This window comes from Brassica napus, chromosome C8 (assembly GCF_020379485.1).
Source record: "Brassica napus cultivar Da-Ae chromosome C8, Da-Ae, whole genome shotgun sequence".
Classification (NCBI taxonomy): domain Eukaryota; kingdom Viridiplantae; phylum Streptophyta; class Magnoliopsida; order Brassicales; family Brassicaceae; genus Brassica; species Brassica napus.
Genome location: NC_063451.1, coordinates 13,782,914 through 13,803,766, shown reverse-complemented (window position 1 = coordinate 13,803,766; position 20,853 = coordinate 13,782,914). Strand labels below are relative to the sequence as shown.

Here is a 20,853-nt window from a genome sequence, read left to right as displayed (position 1 = left end):
AAGGCCCAACTTACGATTTCTTAACCAACATCCCGAAAGCCGCATGACGGTTTACGCTTAGTTCGCATGAAAAGATAAATGTTAAGTTTCCACGGATAAATACAGTATTTTGACGATAATTACGAAGATCGAAAAAAATGGAATATCTCCATTTTTTATGCTATGATGGCTTAAGGGCGGAAGAGGAAAAAAGCAAACCGACCTAGGAGCCAGTATATAAGGAGTCCTAGGCGAGAAGCATGGAGGGGACTTTTGGAGCGCAATCTTAGCACTTAGAGCAATTAGGCAACTTTTCGTTTTCGTTATTTCGAGCTGCGACTCAACTAGGTTTTGCAGTCTTAGGTTGTTAGAACTACGAATCTTGCCGACAGTTCTCATAGCCGAGGCTTCTACCTTGTTGTAACGCTCATATGCGAATTCAGAATAAAACTCCTTTTGCTCTCTTTTATGATTTCTTATTTCTTTTCGTCTTTAATTGCGTGTTCTGATTGCTTGGCGTGTGGTTTAACATATATCCAGGACCTCTGGGAAATTAGGGTTTTCCTAACTTTCCTTATTTAAACGGAAATCGACAATGCGAATTTCGGTTCTCACAGTCGCTACGTATCGACCGAGCACGTACACGGCTTGGTCGTAACGTAGCGATCGGGCTCTCCCAAAACTTCGATACGACACGAATCCATGCATTATCGTCTACTCTTTAAATGCTATCTCCCGTACACCATCGCTAAATCATTCTATGTTTCCCATCACACGAAATTATCAGTCAAACTTTACGATTAAAACCGCGGGAAGTTTGCTTTTATCGAAGAAAGGGTAATAAACGTTTCGAGCCAAAGACGGCCCAAAGAGACCTAAGCCGAAGCTCGAAGCCCCCTTACGATTTCTTAACCAAAACCCATAAGCCATATGACGGTTTATGCTTGGTTCGTAAGGCAAGATAATGTCAAGTTTCCTCGTATAAATGTGAAGTTTCCGAAGATAATCACGAAGATCGGGAAAAACAGAATATCTCCATTTTGAAGCTATGAAGGCTTAAGGGCAGAAGGGGAAAAGCGTAAACCAACCTAGGACCAAGTATATAAGGAGTACTAGGCGAGAGGCACCAGGGAAAACTTTTTAGACACAGAATTCTCTGCACTTAGAAACTTTAGGCTTTATTCTCGACAAGTTCGGTTTCTATGACTGGCATTCAATTACTAGACTAACTCGCCCAGGCAGTTCGATCTCTTGTCCAGCTCTATCAATTGAACTACGTTTGGCTTGATCGTCGAAAGGGGTACGTAGGCAGCCTTTAACAAGGTTCAGTCCGAAATCAATCAAAAACCTTTTATGTATCTTTTTTGTCTATTGTTATCGAGCTTTTAGGCCGCTAGAGCTAGGTAACTCTCTGACAGCCTTTGCGGCCAAAGCTTTTATGATCTCTTGTAATGATCACAACGCTCTTACTCGGCTTCGAAATAAGATCTACTGTTTTCTCTAAACTCGTTTGTTATCTTTTCATGATTTTCGCATCTATTTGATCACTTGTCGTTGGCTCTCGCAGAGATCCGGGACATCTGGGAAATTAGGGCTTTCCTAGTTTCCTAGTTTAAATATAAATCGACAGTGCTAATTTCGGTTCCCACAAGGACGAATGGTTGATCTGTTGGTGTAGAACTGATCTGGACAGTTGTAGTCAGCCAACGTCTGCAGCCTCATCTACAGGTAGAGTAGTTCCTGTAGCATTAGCATCAGACTCAGGGATTGCAGCCCCCTGAGCATCTATCCTCTGACTTGTCGCTGAAACACTATTTGGCTACTCCTCCAGTTCTTGCAAAACCCGTAGAAGGAGAACCCCTATTTTTATACATCGCGGTATCAGCGTAGCCGTAAGCGGCGTCTTGATCAGGGAAGAGCGGGGAGAACAAAAACCAATTTTCTACATAAGCAAAACATTTTTAGACGCCGAGTCACGGTATCCTCTAATTGAAAATTGGCATACGCGGTCGTAACATCAGCACAAAAACTAAGGCCATATTTTCAATCCCACACCATCATCATCCTCACAACCTTCCCTCTTCGGACTATCTTGCACAGTCCGAGCCAGTCAGGAAGACCAGCCAAATGGGCAGTCGAGTTTAGTGAGTACGATATAGAATACCGACCAAGAACAAGTGCAAAATCCCAAGTACTCGCAGACATTTTGGTAGAGCTACCGATAGGAACCATGACTAACAAGGAACCGAATTCAACATGGGTCCTTCACGTCGATGGATCGTCATCTAAGCAAGGATCGGGCAGTGGAATTCGCCTCACGTCACCAACCAGAGAAATCCTAGAACAATCGTTTAGACTGGAGTTTCACGCATCCAACAACGAGGCCGAATACAAAGCGCTCATTGCAGGACTACGATTAGCTGACGGATTGAAGATACGTAACATCCATGCCTACTGTGATTCTCAGCTAGTCGTAAGTCAATATAGCAGAGAATACGAAGCAAGGGATGAAAGAATGGATGCATATCTCAAACTGGTCCGGAATCTAGCTCATGATTTTGACTGATTTGCTCTCTCGCGAATCCCCGCTCCGAAAACGTCCAAGCCGATGCTCTCGCGGCCCTGGCATCAAGTTCAGACTCAGGTCTTAAAAGAGTGATTCCGGTCGAATTCATTGAACACCCGTGTATCGGACCACCAGTCATTGTCAACCTCATCAGGGATCAAGACGACGACGTAGAGGAGGTCGCAGTACAACCAGAAGAAAGATCGGAACAGTCCAACTACGGCTGTGATACGTCATGGCTGGAAACGATTCGAGCCTACATCATCGACGGAAAATTACCTCCCGAAAAATGGGGAGCCGGCAAAATCCAAACCCAGGCCGCACGTTATGTAACAGTTGACGGGTAAATTTACAAATGGAAATTTTCCAGACCACGCATGACGTGTTTGGAAGGAGAAAAGGCGAGAAAAGTCATGGAAGAAGTCCGTTCTGGATCCTGCGGAAACCATTCCGGCGGAAGGTCACTTGCAGTGAAAATCAAACGCCACAGATACTACTGGCCAACGATGATCGGAGATTGTGAGAAATTCGCACGAAAATGTGAAAAATGCCAAAGGCATGCTCCGACCATCTGACAACCAGCAGAAGTTCTTTCTTCCATCACGTCACCATATCCGTTCATGCGCTAGGCCATGGACATCGTCGAACCCCTTCACAATTCAAAGCAAAAGAGTTTCCTCGTAGTCCTTACTGATTTCTTCTTAAAGTGGGTAGAGGCAGAATCATACGCAAGTATAAAAGATGTCCAATTTGAAAATTTTGTATGGAAAAACATTATATGTAGACATGGAGTTCCTTACGAGATTGTAACTGACAACAGATCTCAGTTCATCTCCACCCGATTCTAAGCATTCTGCGAAAAATGGAAGATACGATTAAACAAATCAACTCCCAGATATCCACAATGCAACGGCCAAGCCGAAACAATCAATAAGACCGTTTTAGACAGACTTAAGAAACGCCTAAACCCTAAAAAAGGCAGGTGGGCAGAGGAACTTGAGGGAGTCCTCTGGTCACATCGCACGACTTTAAGACGAGCAACGGGAGAAACGCCTTTCGACCTCGTGTACGGGACATAATGCATGATTCCCGCAGAAGTCGAATTCCCCGGCGTCCAAAGAAGATTACATGCTCCTATACAATCTCGACCTCGTCAATGAGCACCGAGATCGAGCGCTCGTCCGAATTCAAAATTATCAACACGCAGCCGCAAAATACTATAACTCCAACGTTCGAAATCGCCGATTTAACGAAGGGGATTTAGTTATGCGCAAAGTTTTCCAAAATACTGCCGAGAAATGCATGAAAACTCGGAGCGAACTGGGAAGGACCCTACAAAATCATAAAAGTTGTCCGACCAGGTTTCTACGAAATAGCCAACATGCAAGACGAGAAGATTCCAAGAACTTGGAATGCAATGCATCTCACAAAATACGCACTAACATCTCCTCAAACACGTACTCTTCGCGAAGACCCAAACGGTAGTATCTACCACCAACTTTGTTGCTGATCACATCAAAGTCTTAAACGTCCTAAACAGACCAGGCCATCTCACGAAGATGACCCTCATACATCCGACACAAGGATAATAGCGCTATAAAAGAAATCCCAATTTTTGGTCAGTACTTCTAGGAGACTTAAAAATTGTCCTTAGAGAGATGCTTAATTCCAACACGACAAGTCGTATAAGCCGAGAACCTATCGTGGACTTTAAATCGGTACGGAATCAGGTCAAAACTGTAACAGGATACGTAAGTCGAATTAGTCGTCGCACCCCTTAAAACCAGAAGTAAACCTAGGTCTTGCCCTAAACCTAGCACACTGGTCTTTAACATCCAAGGTATGATATCGAATATATGATATCCTAAAGCATGCCTCAATGCTTATATTCAACGTCCTCAGAAATCTCACGAAGTTAGGACTTTGCGGAAAATTCTCGAAACGGACAACGAATATAGCATTCCACTTTGGAGAAAGATATGAGATGACAACTCATAAGCTTCCTTCTACACCATCCACTTACTCACATAAACACAAACTGATCATCCATTCATTAAAAGCCGTAAAGCGGCAGGGATTCAATGCCACAAGCGGCCAGTCCCAAAACATAAACATTACAAGGCCAGAGCAAGCACTAATTCATAAACATTAAAAAAAAGTCTTAAACAAGACCACAACCTTGATCATACGCAGGGATCTAGACCTCTCCTTCACCCATCGCCTCGTCCAAACTCGGGGCCACACCATCTTCGCCTTCCCCAATGATACCACTCAAATTACCCTTAGGAGTGATTTATACTCTCTCAAATAAGCGGCCGAGTTGTAGTACTTAGGAATCGAATTCACAGGGAGCTAGGGAACCTAAGAAATCTAATATGATTTGTTTAATGGTTTAAATGTAAATTTCAGTTTTAATCAAGCAAGTGTTTGCTTAATTAATTGGTTGAGTTTTTGGTGATTAAAAGGAAATAGCTAGACTTAGGGTTTTTATTCATGAAACTTGGGATCATAATCCTACAGATGCCTAATGAGTTGCATGCATGATAATGTAAAGCTTAACTACTTAGTCAACAAGTCTATCAGCTTTCGCATGTTTGGACTTGTCTATTAACTAGATCTAATGATCTCAACTATCGTATGTCGATCAATTAGAAAGTGTCGATCTATGATCCTATAGAGATATCGATCGATTATTCAATAATGATATCGATCGATTATTCAATAATGATATCGATCGACGCGGCTCTAGTTAAGCTTTATGAGCGGGTCGAATGATAGCTTACTAAGCTCACTAGATCAGCTCTCGCCTTACTCATAGCAAGAAACTTAGCTCAGTTAGAATGTTTTCAGGATGAGAATGAAGATCTCTCTTTTATCTATCAATCCTAGGGCAAGTTCTAGGTAGCTAATCTAGAGACAGGCATTAATGAACAATCCTAATGACAATTACCACAACTCAGCAATCTATAGTTGGGGCTAATCCCTCCTAACCTATTTAAACCCTAAAATCTAACAATGGAACTACTCAGACATGGCTAAGCAATTCATAACAGCAATTAGGTAAGAAAACTTCATTAGAATAGTAAATAGATATTAATGAGTTCCAATCACAAATTATAACTTTGGATCTTCTCTCCAATCTATCAAAATCCTAGAAAACCTTGCTGTGAAAATAATAAAACAAGAAAGCACACTTTGCCTCTAACATGGTGGCAAAGCGTATGTAATTAGGTTAAAACTCGTCAGGGGTAATCTTGAAAATTGGTGATGACTTGGGCTTCAAGTCGGCTGTGACCAAACGGGCTTTCTACGCGCTTCGCTGTCGATCGATGTCAAGATATGAACATCGATCGATTATTCCTCTTCATTATCGACCGATGGTCGAGCTCGGTGGTCATCTCGGGTGCCTGATCCTACAAATATTCTAAATAGACTCTATAATATAATAATTAGTAGTTAAAACATTTAAAAACCATGGATAAAAGTGGGTCAAATCCATGGTCTATCACCCAACCAGAGGATCTTGCCCCTCAAGGACTTCCGAGGATGTCGAGAGGATGCACTCGGATTTCAGGTCAACCAGGATGAGTTCAAAACTCCCGACCACGGCCGCCAGATCCTCCTTGCAGACAGACAACCTGGCGTCCTAGGCCTGTAAAGATGAAGGGGTCTCACCTTTGAGCGCCTGAACCACGGCCATCCCACCATCGATGCTCGACAGGACCAAATCCCTACTGCAAACGCACTCAAGGGAGCTTTGAAAGCCGGCTATCCTCGTCAAACGGGCCTGAAACTCAATGCGTAAAGCACCCTTGGCCTCCTCAACTCTGCGGTTCGCCGATTCTTCGCCATTCTCAATCTGGCGTTGAAGTCGACGTACCTCCGAAGATTTGGTCTTCCTGGCCTTTTTCTCTTTAATCAAAGAACTCGCCGTCTTCCCAAGGTCCCTATCGAGCTCGCCAATCTGAACCTCGAGCTTGGACACATTTGCGGAATGAGAATCCTTGACCGCTTTCATCATAGCTTCGAGCTCAGACAATTTGCCATGCATCTCCGTAAGCTCTCTTGCAAGACGACTGGCCTCAGAACTGCAATCGTTGATCATCCCGTCGATCAACGATACAAACTGCAAGATGAAGCCACAATTAGAGCGCGAAGCAAAATGGGGGGTGGGCAAAATCCAATGCGTCGAGAATAAAACACGAAAAAAAATAGACAAACCTTTCCACGAAGTCCCGACGCCAGACTCAAACCCTCCGGATGTGAAGGCTCCCCATCATAGCCCTTCGTACATCTCCTCTTCCGACTCCTCACTGGAACAGCCAGAGTAGCACTGGGAGCACGCAACGCCAGGACGATCTCCTTTCTGGTTGGAGGCGGAGGCATCGATTCAGTGACCTTCTCCTTATCGTCAACAACAATCGGAGTTGTAGATGAACCAGAAGGCTGGGCCGAGGCCTCCAAAACACACAAAATGCCCGTCCTGGACTGTTCCTCCGCATCTTGCGGAGCCTGAACTACATGATCGACGGCTGGAGTGACAACCGGAGCGGAAGAAGATGGAGGCTTGGCGCAAACGTAGATAGGTTCCTTCTCAGCTTTACGGCGAGCCATCTTCTCTAGAAAAGAAAGGAAGCCGGTGACACAGGCTGGTGCATTGTCGGAAGTGGTTGACTCCGGCGCCTGGGAGGAGGCCTCAACCATCTCAGCATCAGAACTCTACTTGCTGTTTTGGGAGGAAGACATCTTGAAATAAAAACTAAGGAGAGTTTGGAAAGAGAGAGGAGGTGTGAAGAAAATGAAGGATGGGAACTCAATACTTATAGAGGTATGAGCATGAGATTTAAATATATATATATAAATAATATATATTTTTCATATAAGTTTTTTCTTTATCGACATTTGGTAAGCGAATCTTCGGATATAAACTTCGTCCAATACGCATATCTTGCCTAACTCACCAAACCGCGCGCTAGAATCTCATCGTAATCCACGATTCTAACGGGCTGGGGGGCTTGATATCACTCAAATTACCCTAAGGAGTGAACAACTCTCTCAAATAAGAGGTTCGGATGTAGTACTTAGGGATCGAATCCACAGAGACTCTAGGATTACACAATAGATTATGGTTTTGGAATAAATCTAGATTAAATGGTTTATAAGTTTTAAAGCAGTTAATGGAGTGGTGAGCAAGTTTATTGCTCGATTGATTTGTTTTGGGGTTGTTAACAGTTGGGAGAATTAGCTAGATTCAAGTATATTCTCATGTATGATAAGTAAAACTTAATTTGGGTTTTTAGGGGTTTATTGATGTTAATCATTCTTGAATTCAAAATTTAGATATAATCAATCTGATTATCTAATCCGGATCTCTGATTTCAACTCTCGTATGTTGATCACGAGAACGTATGGATCGATTATTCGTTACGAATATCGATCGATACACCTTTCAAAATATCGATCGACAGGGTTATCACTGCGTCGATCGATACTTCTTTCAGAGAGCTTTACGGACAGGTTTGATCTAAATTCTCTAACTCAATAGACCAACTTTCGTCTGTATCTAGTCAGTTATATCATACTAGTTATTTTCAGGTATTGAGTCAATCAATGGATTGATCCCAATTAATCATAAGATCTAAATTTAAAGGGTAATCAATCCTAAACTTAGCTTTAAGCATAACTAGATGAAAGAATTATATTTCTAAACACCCTAATAATTGTTGTTGTTAGTAATACATTTATCAACCTATTGAGAAACCTAAATCTAACAATAAAGATTACTCAGACATATTCATGGAACACATAGTTATGATGGTCTGAATAATAATTAAATAAAATGAGTAAATAGAGTAAGCAACAGAATGAATATATGCAAAGGAGTTCAAGATCTTCTATGTTTTGCAGTGTTGATCTATCTTGTTGGGGTCAAAATCGGTCACGACGGAATCATTGTCTGAAAGTCGAAAAATAAATTGGCATGAACGTTTTTACGAAAAATAAATCTATGAAAAAGATTTATTTTTATGAAGAATCTTGCGGAGAAAACACATTCACAAAAAATCGGAGAAAGACGCGAACAAGGTTGCCGCGTAGCAACCAGCGCAAAAGCTGGTCGTTACGTAGCGACCGAGCTCTCACCGAAGCTCGGTCGCTACGTAGCGACCGAGCACATACACTGCTCAGTCGCTACGTAGCGACCGAGAACGCACACGGCTCGGTTGCTACCCGAAGCTCGATTGCTACGTAGCGACCGAGCACGTACACGGGTCGGTCGCTACGTCGCGATCGAGCTCTCCCCGAAGCTCGGTCGCTACGTAGCGACCGAGCTCTCATTGAAGCTCGGTCGCTACGTAGCGAACGAGCACGTACATGGCTTGGTCGCTACATAGCGACCGAGCTCTCCCCGAAGCTCGGTCGCTACGTAGCGACCGAGCTCTCCCCGAAGCTCAAATTTAAACGTAAATCGACAGTGCGAATTTCGGTTCACACAGTTTGGCGCTAGAAGGAGGGGAGGTACGGATTACTCTAACTCATAGCCGCAAAATGCTTGATCAAAACAATGTCTGGAAATACGAAAGAGAAAATCGCAGTTCGAAACAACGTTGGTAAGAAAACTCCAGCCGCCACTGCACCTATGGCCAACGCCTACGTAAACGCCACAGTTCATGAGAAAATCGAAAACCTTGCTGCGACTTTTCGTCACAGGAAGTGCAATGAAACGAGCTCGCGATTTCTCTTTTTAAACATAAAGGGAAACGATAAATCTTATCAAACCCCGTAAGTTTGGCTCATTACGGAACAAAATAAATCTTAATGCTTAAGGGTTTTACCAAAACACGTTTTCCAAAAACTTTTCGGAAGGGTAAAACTTGTTCTCCCAAAAACCGCAGAAAACCCCTAGGTTAGTCGCGGAAAAAAGAAATGCAACAAATCGATAACACAGCTCGGTCGCTACGTAGCGTCCGAGCAAGCACACAGATCGGTCGCTACGTAGCGACCGAGCAAGCACACGGCTCGGTTGCTACGTAGCGACCGAGCTCAAGCCAAGCTCGGTCGCTACGTAGCGACCAAGCACGCACACAGCTCGGTCGCGACGTAGCGACCGAGCTCCAGCCAACCTCGGTCGCTACGTAGCGACCGAGCACGCACACAGCATAGCGACCGAGCACGCATACGGCTCGGTCGCTACGTAGCAACTGAGCACGCACACGGCTCGGTCGCTACGCAGCGACCGAGAACGTACACGGCTCGGTCGCTACGCAGCGACCGAGAACGTACACGGCTCGGTCGCTACGCAGCGACCGAGCTCAAGTCAACACTCCAGTCGCAACGTAGCGACCTGTCAGGCCTAAAAAGGGTCCTCCTTTGCATTCTCTTTTGAATCCTCATCGTAACGCTTTTCGTTTCGTATCAATCGGAGTTTCCGTTGAGATTTTACGATGAAAACAAGTAGAACTCTTCTTGGCTTGCTTCCACTCGCTACGTAGCGACCTGTCAGACCTCCAGCTCGCTACATAGCGACCTGTCAGGCCTCAAAAAGCTCCTCCTTTGTGTTCTCTTTTGAATCCCGATCGAAACGCTTTTCGTTTCGTCTCAATCGGAGTTTCCGTTGAGATTTTACGACGAAAACAAGTACGACTCGTCTAAACTCCTTCGCTTGCTCCTACTCACCCTTACCTCCATCTTTGTGTTCTCCTTCAAATCTCGATCCGAACTTCTCTTGTTTCATCTCGATTGGAGTTACCATTGAAACTTTACGATAAAAAAAAAACCGCAAAGACTAGTTTTCTCCCGTGGATTCCGATTAATCGTATAATACGGCAACGGTTAACTTAACCCCTTAGCCGCCTCAACTATACGATTACGTTGAACCTTTTTATTGACTTCGTATCAGTCAAGTTCGGAAGATAAATGTCAAGTTTCAAAGGATAAACACCAATATCAAAAAAAGGCGAACGTACACGAGAAGAGAAAGGGGAAATGAGCAAGCAAAACTGAGAAGAGACAAAACTACATCTTCGAGAGAACTAAGGTATTTGCGACTTGAAATTTTTGAAATCAGACTTGGAGTTTTCGTAGGAAATCACTAAGAAATAAAAACACCTTTGAGACTGCCATAGAGCTTTAGAGAACGTAAAACCTAGGTGGATAGTCTAGCGAACTAAGTCTTAGGTGATTTTTCCTGTCTCGATATATTATCCCATAACTGTTCATCTAGATCTTCCAAACCGATCTAAACTCTCCGAAAATCAAGAAACGATCGCCATGCATATCAAGCTACCTTCCTAAGGAGAGAAAAAACTAGAGACATGAACGTCGTCTTAAAACCGATTCGTTTCTGGTCACGTCCGAGCAGGAAATCACCCCGCAACTGACCCCGCACGGGCTCTGTATCGAGCTTCTTAGGCTTTATCTCCCTCGGAAACAAAGCAAACAACTTCCATACGAATAAAGGAAACATTATACGAAACATTCATCGTATAAATTAACCCTAAAGTGGAAAACCGTTTTCTACCACCATGGGCATACTCGGCCTGTTAATCTCGATAAACGCCATTCGTCACTCGCCCAATTACGCATTTCCTTCGAAGCCGAACTAGGTTACAGCATCCCCTTTAAAGACGATTCTAACCGACTTGACCTTATTGACAGCACGAAAGTGTCATGGTCTAATCCTTTGGCAACAACGTCCTTGGCTATAAAGCTGAGCACAGCCTTCATGCAAAGCAAAAACAATTGAGCAACCATCGCTCCAATAACTTGACGGCTAAATGATAATCTGGAATTTGTCTTGAAACGCCAAGGAACGATTACACAAACAATTATCGTACCACCCAAAAATGGGAATCATACTAAATTCGTCATAACAAAACTCAGTCCTAACAACCAAACAGTTAACGGAATGGCTCCAGTTGTCAAAAATTGACCACGTTCCATATACTACGATTCACTTTAAGCCTGCTGTGTTTTACTCGTAAAATGCGGCATGTAAGGAAAACTCGTAACAGAGCTCCTATAGCTATACGGAACATCCTCAAATAGACACGAAAGAAATCTCGGAAGGCCAACACCACACAAAGCACGGTATAGGATGATGCCTCTTTCCGGGGACAAATTTATGCGACCCCTTGGTCCTAACTCCTCGATCACAAATCAAATCCAAACAGGAACAACAATTCTGGCTGCGAACATCCGTAGTCAAACCAGAATGTTTCCCAAACGCAGGGCTAAGACTAATCCCTTGCAACATCGCGAAACATCTTCAAGCCCGCGAACATTTCAAGCACGAAAGAATAACAAATCTTCAGCATCATGAGACGTCGCAGACGCCTGAAAGACCAGACAGTCGCACGAACATTTCCTCGATAAAAAAACTTTCTTGGAAGACCAGACAGTCATACGCACTAACATCTTCTCAAAACATATCCTTCCCGAAGACTAGAAACGGTAATTTTAACCATTAAGTTTGTTGCTGATCACAACAAACTCTTAACGTCCTAAACAGACTTAGCCATCTCGTAGAGATGACTCTCGTACATCCGACACAAGGATAATAGCGCTATAAAAGAAATCCAAAATTTTTGGTCAGCACTTCCAGGAGGTTTAAAAATTTTCCTTGGAGAGATGCTCGGTTCCAACCATACAAGTCGTATAAGCCGAGAACCTATCGCGGACTTTAAATCGGTATGGAATCAGGATGAAACTGAAACGGGATACGTAAGTCGAATTAGTCATCGCACCCTCTAAAACCAGGAGTAAACCTAGGTCTTGCCCTAAACCCAGCGCACTGGTCTCTAACATCTCTAGGCATAGTATCAAAAACCTTGATACGAGATCCCAAAATTTGCCTCTTTGCCAATATTCGAGCGTCTTCAGAAATCCCACAAGTTTACACACTGCGGAAAACTCTCGAAACAGATCACGGATATAGCAGTTCACACAGAGTTAGATTATGAGATGACAACTCGTAGTCTTCCTTCTACACCCATATAAATTGCCATCGGCAGCAACACGCCTGATAACCTCTATATAAAAACCAGACCGTAAAGGTCTCGCTGGAAAACTAGTCATACGAACCTTAATTCCAAGATGAACTACGAAAGGCTTGATCCCTTCAACAAGGGTACGTAGGCAGCCGTCATAAGGCGCAGCCCCAATCTTATCGCATTCTACTTTTAGAAGAGCGAGAAGACCACTTACCACGGACCTTTTCGACCATTAATTCTGCCTAACTCACCTAACTTGCCAAGCCACTCGCTAAAACCTCACCCTAGAAGCTCATGGTTCTAACGAGCTGGGGGGCTAACTGTTGGGGTCAAAATTGGTCAGGACGGAATCAATGTCTGAAAGTCCGTAAAAATCGGCATGAACATTTTTACGAAAAATAAATCTTAGAAAAAGATTTATTTTTACGAAGAATCTTGCGGAGAAAACACATTCACGAAAAATCATAGAAAGATACGAACAAGGTTGCCACGTAGCAGCCAGCGCAAAAGCTGGTCGCTACGTAGCGACCGAGCTCTCACCAAAGCTCGGTCGCTACGTAGCGACCGAACTCTCACCGAAGCTCGGTCGCTATGTAGCGACCGAGAACATACACGGCTCGGTCGCTACATAGCGACTGAGAACGTACACGGCTCGGTCGCTACGTAGCGACCAAGCTTTCCCCGAAGCTCGGTCGATACGTAGCGACCGAGCTCACCCCGAAGCTCGGTCGCTACGTAGCGACCGAGCACCTACACGGCTCGGTCGCTACGTAGCGACCGAGCACGTAGCGACCGAGCTCTCCCCGAAGCTCGGTCGCTACGTAGCGACCGAGCACGTACATGGCTTGGTCGCTACGTAGCGACCGAGCACGCACACGACTCGGTCGCTACGTAGCGACCGTGCTTTCTTAAAAATCGATACGACACGAATCCATGCATTCTCGTCTACTCTTTAATGCTATCTCCCGAAGACCGTAGCCAACCTATTTCATGTTTCTCGTCATTTGAAGTCATCAATCGAACTTTACGATAAAAACCGTGGAAAGTTCATTTTTATCGAAACGTCAAGGAAAAAAAAATGTCAAGTTTCCGCGGATAAATACGAAGTATTCGAAGATAATTAGAAAGATCGAGAAAAACGGAATATCTCCATTTTTAAGTTATGACGGCTTAAGGGCAGAAGAGGAAAAAGCGTAAACCGACCTAGGAGCGAGTATATAAGGAGTCCTAGGCGAGAGGCACGGGGGACAACTTTTTAGACTCAGAACTCTCGGCACTTAGAAACTATGAGGCATTATTCTCGACATGCTATGTTTCCATGACTGGCACCCGATTACCAGACGAACGTGCACAAGCAGTTCGATCTCTTGGTTCACTCTTGAACTACGTTCGGCTTGATCCTCGAAAGGGGTACGTAGGCAGCCTTTCATAAGGTTCAGTCCGAAATCAATCAAAAACCTTTTCTGTATTTTCTTCGTCTTTTGTTATCGAGCAGCGACTCAACTAGGTTTGAGCTTTTAGGCCGCTAGAACTAGGTAACTCGCTGACAGCCTTTGCGGCCGAAGCTTTTATGATCTCTTGTAATGATCGCAACGCTCTTACGCGGACTCGAAATAAGATCTTCTGTTTTCTCCAAACTCGTTTGTTATCTTTTCATGATTTCCGCATATATTTGGTCACTTGCCGTTGGCTCTCGCTGAGATCTGGGACCTCTGGGAAATTAGGGTTTTCCTGGTTTCCTAATTTAAACGTAAATCGACAGTGCGAATTTCGGTTCCCACATATCTCTGCAATTCTAAGCTCTCCCCTTTCAATGGTGGCTTCTTGCTTCCTCCAAACTAGGTCTAAATGGTCTCTAGGCAAGTTTGCCTCTAAAATGATACAAAACCCTAATAAATAGCCTAACAAGCGGCCAGAGACTTAAAATGTAATTATTGAAACTTTTGTGAAACTTTAATTCTTCTAACTTGTCATTAATTCCCGGGTGGCTTCGCCGTCGATCGATATGAAGAGCTCATCATCGATTGATAATCCTTGGTAACTATCGGTCGATATTCTGACAAATAATCGACCATCCAGCAAAGCTCAGAAAGTCTCCAAATAGCTCCAAATATATAATTTTCTTCCGGATAGTACCTGAACCTGTAAGTATTCGAAATAGATTCTATATAGTAATAATATATCTTAAAACAGTCATAAACCATGGTTAAAAATGGGTAAAATCCATGGTCTATCAACTCCCCTAGACTTACTCTTTTGCTTGTCCCCAAGCAAAACACAACAGAGCAGTCTCTCTGAGAGAGGTTTGAAAACATCAGGAACTCACATGATTTAAAACTTAGAATCATCACCTCTACAATATTACAATCCATATCTAAAAAGTCCTAATCACAAAAGCACTTTATACTATACTCTAGCTTACCAACCAAATTCATCTAGCCAGCAATTTAAACAAATCTTGTCTGACATTCCCCTCTGCCAACCTCATTTCTTTGCATAAATAAAAGTGTAGGCTTTACCGTGGGAGTATCGATCACAGGATGCAAGGATTCTCAAACAAATATCTGGATCTGCAGGTAAAAGTTAGTTCCTATCTTTTCTCTCTACTAATTTCTCTCTTTAGTCAAAGTCTGCTTATTGCGGGTTCATTGACTAAGATTAGACAGGCTTCCATGAATCAAGCCTTAATGGTGGTTGCCACCAAGTCCTGTTCACTTCTTTTTGACCTATATCCAGGAATTTAAATGAATCGAACCTTGATGATTGTCGCCACCAAGTTCCGTTCGAATTCTTTTTGTTGGAATCCTTATGAATCAAGCCTTAATGGTTGTAGCCACCAAGTCCTATTTGGATTCCACCTAACTAACACCTAATTAATATAAAATATGTTTTTTTCAATCTACCTATAAATCTAGGGTCGAAATAGAGAGAGAAAAGGTGATAAATCTACACAAGGCTTTACCTTCCAGACTTGTTTGAAGAATCCGATCTCGTGTATACCAAGCCCCAAGACAAGAAGTTGTGTCAAGTTTAGTGTTGGAAGTCAACTTTGGTTCCTTCAAACAATCTTAGCAAGTGTGGACAGTTGACAGGTTGATCCACTTTAGTATCTTTAGTACTATATGCAATCAGAAAGTTTAAAATGGTGCTAAAAGAGTGGTTAGATATCAAGCAAAAATCTTATAAGATCATTATTCCCTTCTTGACTCAATATAAACTTTTTGTTTGAAAATATGATTTAAAAATTCATGAATAAACTAATATCAGTAATTACCTACCCCAGATTTAAACTTCATTGTCCCCAGTGATATTCAGTCTAAGATTGGTTGGTTAAAAAATTAATAATAACTACTAAGATAAAATGTTAGACAAGAGAAAAGAATGTTTGTACCCATATGTCTCGAGTGTCGATCGATATATACAACTCTCGATCGATCAACATAAGCGCATTACTGTCGATCGAGGTAAGGACCTCGTCGTCGATCGATAGCGCCAAAACATAAAATTCCTGCGCTAGCTTCATCGTGTCAGTGTGTCTAACCCATAAGTATCAGTCAGCTAGGTTAGCTCTGTTAGACAATCCAAACACATGCAAGGTCAGCAAAATAAATAAACTCCAGTCATAACATAGAATAATAAGTTCGAAAGTAAATCCTAATAGTACGAAGGTAAAAGAAAACATAAGTAGATAGGGATAGAGATATGAGGACTAGTCCTCATCAGTGTTGTCGTCGCTGGAGGTGCCTCTGCGCTGGCGTGATGGTCCTGCTGCCGACGATGAGCTGGCTCTCACACTCCTCCTGCCCGAACAGCGACACCTCGATACTCTGGCCCAGATGGCAGTGAGAGCATCGACTACAACGTGCTGGAAATCTCCCTCAGGGCGTGTAGACATGTCTGTCATAGGCGGGAATGGCGGGAGTGCGGCCTCAGGCTGATGCGGCTGAGGTCCTCCAGGTCGCTGGACCGTTTAGTGTCGCGGCATGGTAGCTGGGGCGTGGAGGAAGCGTGGGTCAGGGCGGAACTGAATGCTAACGAGGCCGTGGTCGAAATCAGTGAGTGTATGAAGCTGCAGCCTCACCAAGTGAGTGCCGTTCTCGTCCCTGAAGCACCAGTCATGGTCTTCCTTAAGCCACTGAGCGCTCGTGAGATGCGCTGCGTCCATGTAGACGATCCGGTCATCCATCTCAGCATCGTCTAATGGAACTCCGCAATGTATGAAAATCGGGGTAAGGAGGCTCCCGATCGTCTCCTTCTTCCTTCCTTGTGACTTGAACGGCTTCATCTTGAGCTTGACTATATGCTCAGCAAAGAAGGCTCCAATGTTGGGCCAAACGTCATCCGCGGGCTCTTCTATATCCTCCATGTGAACCAAACTCCTCACCGCGTAATAGGCCAATGTGAGCTCGTGCACCCGAACCTTATTAGGTTCCATTTTGCACAATAGAGTGTTGGCAAGGACCTTCATGAAGTAGCGCAGAGTCGGGTGACGGATGTCTCTCTGAAGAGTCTTGCCGGACTCGAAGTAACTGGTAGCTATGTGCTCCCAGAATGTCGAAATCCCTGGGAATTCGGGTACGATGGCGTGCTGACGCTCGGTTTTGAACCCGTAGATAGTGCAGAGTGTCGAGAGAGGGATGTTGTAGCGGATGCCACGAATGAAGAAGGTCAAGACACCCTCGTTAGCTCTCTTCGCCCTCTCGTTGGCATAGTAGACATTCACCGTGGCCAGGAACTGGAGGACCATCTCCGGGTAGAGAACCTATGGGTTAGTGGCTAAGTTCCCCATACCCAGCTCTACAAACAGGTTCTCGAGGCCCGATTTGATGCCCAAAGCTCGGATCACGTCTGGATTGACGAACCGCGTCGGCTCGATGGAGACCTTCAGCCACTTATTATAGAATATGATGTCATAGTCGTCCCACGTGTCCATGATCGTGCGGTTTCAACATGCCCCGCTCTTCGCCGCTTTACGTGTGTCGTCGAAGCGGTTAAAGAGAGGGATAGGCTCGTCCTCGTGCTCGCGTGGCCAAGGGTATTGGTCGCGAACCGGTGGTGGTGGCGGAAATAAAAGTTCAGTTCGGTTTGATGTTTTGGTGCAATACCGATCGACGGAACTAGGGGATGTTGATCGATGTCTCGGAGCGACAATTGATCGATGAAATGTGTGTATCATCGGTCGATTTCACCTTCGTGGGAACCTGCAAAAACCCATTGATGCAATTCGATGTGCATGGCATATATAATCGGTTGAATCGATTAGTAGTCCCTATTCTATCTCTCCTTTAGCTTGAATCGATCTATAAGGGCACAAAAATCCCGGTTCTAGCTCATTTTCTATTTCAACCCTACGAAGAACGAAAAATTAGAAAATTTTGTGTTCATACCATGATGATGCGTGAGTTAAGCGATCTAGACGGATAGAGGGTCGACAGCTATCCGTGTTCACTTAAGGCGTCAAATTTCCTCATTAGCTCACTGAACATTATGTCTATTTTTCCGTTCAGGTAAGTGGCCAATTTGCGATTTCCCGTGAAAGCTTGGTTTAGCCTAAACTTCGCCCTGCCTCGGCGCGATCCAACAGTAGCTTCGTAACTTTGAGTAAAGCTATCGGGGCTAGGGATAGGGTACTTATTTTTCAAGGTTTTGGTATCTACGAAATCAACTTGATGTTCTAATTCAGATAGGGTGTCATCGTCAATTTGGTAAATCCCAAATTGGTTCTGTCCCTCAAGTACGGAATGAAAAGAATCGAGAGATTCTTTGATTTTGGCTAGAGGTAACCCATCAATTGAGTCAACGCTCCTTCCTCACTCTACGTCCATCATTTCGTAGGATCTACCCGTAGCTACATTCTTGATCAGACGCTTTGCTTCTTCAGGGTTCCTGGTACTGAAACTCCCTTCACTGGCTGTGTCAAGCGTGATCTGGTAATGCAAGTTAATACCTCCGTAAAAGGTATTAATGAGTTGTGGGTCTGAATAGCCATGATGGGGACATTCAATTTGGTAGCTCTTGAATCTCTCCCATGCGTTTCTGAATGATTCTCGTGGACCTTGACGGAATGTGGAGATTTTCTTCCTTACATCCCAGTAGCGCGTCTGATCAAAGAATTGATTGATGAAGGTACTCCTTATCTCCTCCCAGCAGGTCAAAGATACTGTTGGTAGTTGGTTTAGCCATTTTCGGGCGTAGCCTTCTAAGGAGAATGGAAAGAGTTTACAACGATTGTATTCATCATCCATCATATCTTCTAGATACTCGATGTGATCGTGTGGATGCTCTGAGATGGTCCCACGGAAAGGGTTTTGACGTACCATGAACAAGTATTCGAGGCTAACCCCCGGATTTCTTGGTATCATCTTTTGGTAGTTTAATGGCGGACCTATTGGAATAAGTCCTGCCAGAGTTTAAGTAGTCTTGCAAAGGAAATTTCCATTCATGATCTTTCTTTGAGATTGAATTAATTTGAACAGGGATTGCAGTCCCCTGTTCATTTATAATTTGGTTATTTGTGTTGCTTAGTTGATCTTTAGGTTCTCCTAGGACTACTCCCTTATTAGTATTATAGGTAAGAGAAAACTTACCTGCTTCCGGCGAGGTGTCGTCGATCGATGTTTGATGTGCAGTATCGACCGATTTTTCTGTCGACTCGTCGCTCGATGTTGTTGCTGTATTGTCGATCGATGCCCGACTGAAATCCATGTCTTCCATCTTGAAGTTCATGTGTCAGCAGGAAATGAGAGAAAACTTTTAGCAAATTTAGTAACAAAATCTAAATTAAATTCTAAACTTAATCTAATGGTAATAAGAAAGAGTCCTCGGCAACGGTACCAAATTTGATATCACTCAAATTACCCTAAGGAGTGAATTACTCTTTCAAATAAGAGGTTCGGATGTAGTAATTAGGGATCGAATCCACAGAGACTCTAGGATTACACAATAGATTATAGTTTTGGAATAGATCTAGATTAAATGGTTTATAAGTTTTAAAGCAGTTAATGGTGTGGTGAGCAAGTGTATTGCTCGATTGATTTGTTTTGGGGTTGTTAACAGTTGGGAGAATTAGCTAGATTCAAGTATATTCTCAGGTATAATAAGTAAAACTTAATTTGGGTTTTTAGGGGTTTATTGATGTTAATCATTCTTGAATTCAAAATTTAGATATAATCAATCTGATTATCTAATCCGGATCTCTGATTTCAACTCTCGTATGTTGATCACGAGAACGTATGGATCGATTATTCGTTACGAATATCGATCGATACACCTTTCAAAATATCGATCGACAGGGTTATCACTGCGTCGATCGATACTTCTTCCAGAGAGCTTTACGGACAGGTTTGATCTAAATTCTCTAACTCAATAGACCAACTCTCGTCTGTATCTAGTCAGTTATATCATACTAGTTATTTTCAGGTATTGAGTCAATCAATGGCTTGATCCCAATTAATCCTAAGATCTAAATTTAAAGGGTGATCAATCCTAAACTTAGCTTTAAGCATAACTAGCTGAAAGAATTATATTTCTATACAACCTAATAATTGTTGTTGTTAGTAATACATTTATCAACCTATTGAGAAACCTAAATCTAACAATAAAGATAACTTAGATATATTTATGGAACACATAGTTATGATGGTCTGAATAATAATTAAATAAAATGAGTAAATAGAGTAAGCAACAAAATGAATATATGCAAAGTAGTTCAAGATCTTCTTTGTTTTGCAGTGTTGATCTATCTCTCCAATTCTAAGCTCTTCCCTTTCAATGGTGGTTTCTTGCTTCCTCCAAACTATGTCTAAAAGGTCTCTAGACAAGTCTGCCTCTAAAATGATACAAAACCCTAATAAATAGCCTAACATGCGGCCTGAGACTTAAAATGTAATTGTTGAAACTTTTGTGAAACTTTAATTCTTCTAATTTTTCATTAATTCCCGGGGGGCTTCGCTGTCGATCGATATGGAGAGCTCATCATCGATCGATATTCCTTGGTAACTATCGGTCAATATTCTGACAAATAATCGACCATCTAGCAAAGCTCAGAAAGTCTCCAAATCGCTCCAAATACATCATTTTCTTCCAGATAGTACCTGAACCTGTAAGTACTCTAAATAGAGTCTATATAGTAATAATATATCTTAAAACACTCATAAACCATGGCTAAAAATGGGTAAAATCCATGGTCTATCAGGGCTAACTGTTGGGATCAAAAACGGTCACGGCGAAGTTAACATCCGAATATTCGTAAAAATCAGCATGAACGTTTTTACGAAAAGTAATCTTCGTAAAGAGATCTTTACGAAAAACTTTGCGGTA

At 43.0% G+C, this 20,853-nt stretch overlaps 1 non-coding gene across 1 annotated transcript; it reads left to right on the top strand.

Annotated features, from left to right (window-relative positions):
- Positions 1-18,516: 18,516 nt before the first annotated feature.
- Positions 18,517-18,623, top strand: LOC125592181. The gene has a single exon (XR_007328028.1). It is a non-coding gene; the product is annotated as a small nucleolar RNA R71 (small nucleolar RNA).
- Positions 18,624-20,853: the final 2,230 nt, after the last annotated feature.